Source organism: Aplysia californica, unplaced genomic scaffold (genome assembly GCF_000002075.1).
Source record: "Aplysia californica isolate F4 #8 unplaced genomic scaffold, AplCal3.0 scaffold00717, whole genome shotgun sequence".
In the NCBI taxonomy this organism is placed as follows: Eukaryota; Metazoa; Mollusca; class Gastropoda; order Aplysiida; family Aplysiidae; genus Aplysia; species Aplysia californica.
This window is the reverse complement of record NW_004797987.1, coordinates 4,273-5,800: the sequence shown is the minus strand read 5'-3', so window position 1 is coordinate 5,800 and position 1,528 is coordinate 4,273.

Below are 1,528 nucleotides of genomic sequence, written 5' to 3'. Positions count from 1 at the left end.
GGGGATAGGGTTATTATAAAATTGATTCACAAAATACAATAAAAGCTTTCTGGCCTTGCCTCCGTATTGTTTGGCGCGTTGGTTTGGGGTTTGTTTTGTTGTTTTTTGTTTTTGTTTGTTTGTTTGTTTTGTTTATTAGGACTTTTTATTGCTTTTGGCTCTTTCTTGTTTTTGTTTTGTTTTGAAAATGATACTCATCATCATCCAGTGCCAGATCTGCGACAGACGTCGGCGATCATGATTTTCCATTCATTCCTTTGCTCGGATGCGTTCAGAAAAGTTACATTTCCCTGATCTTTCCCTGTTACCCATTTGTTTAGGTTCCCTAAGTATGTTGTTCTGGGCCTACCCCTGGAAAATGATACTACGTAAATTTATATTTTAGTGGGTGATTTTCGTGTGCTCTGATGTGGTTTGCTTCTTCTTTCCTATCAAACATCTATCGTCTTTTCTCCCCTCCTTCTTTTTTTGCTTGTTACTCTCTTGTAACTCATCTAATCTTCGGCACTTATATATTACTTCATTGAGTTGCAAGTGCCGTAAAACTCTTAATGAAGCAAACAAAAAATATATATATTTTACGCCCTTATTGACAGAATTTATGTTATGATTTAGAACCAGATCTGTGCTGTAGCCCTTAGGCGCTTCGCCGTCGCCGTCGCACGCTGGAGACTTGAGTTCGATTCCCGAGTGAGCAGATGTATGGAGTATCTCGATCTTTCCCGCTTGAATAATGTGCCTCTCTCAGCCTAGATTGATCTAAACATACATGGTCAAAGCCGGCCTGCCATAATTGGTGGCTTTTAAGCACAAGGGGGATATCCCGAAAAAGGCTGTTTTGAGAAAACCGAAGGTAAAGTTTTGGACCCTTGTTAAATTTCTTTAAAAGACAAGGAGAGTTTGTTGTTTTATTTTGTTTTTGTAAAGTGTTTTACGGCGCTCGCAACTGCAAAGGGGAGTTTTCTCTATAACCAAACAAAATTATATACACACCAGTGAAACCAAACTTCTCCTATAGGTAGGGCAATGCCCACTTTTGGTGTAGGTCAAGATTTCTGGAACCCCCCGAAATGTGGGTTAGTCCGCTTGTCCTTAAATGTGACCAATTGTGGACTAAATAGTCGGAAGGAGCGTAATAACACCTGTTATTTCATTGAGGGGGGAAAAGTGACTTGGAAGTCCGGGCTGGGGGTTGGGAGTGATTTGTTTTGTTGTGTGTGTGGGGGGGGGTATTTTTGTACTTTTTTTAGGCGGGGTATTTTGGGGTGTGTGTATTTTAGAGAAAAAGATTCAGACCACAGAGATGAGATGTTACCGCAGACTCCTTGACATCTCGTACAAAGACCACGTATCAAATGCTGAAATACGAAAGAGAATCACCAACGCAGTGGGGCAATATGAAGATCTACTGACCTCAGTGAAGAGACGAAAACTTTTTAAAAAATGGTATGGGCATGTCACAAGATCCACAGGACTTGCCAAAACAATCCTGCAAGGAACCGTACAAGGAAAGAGAAAGAGAGGAAGG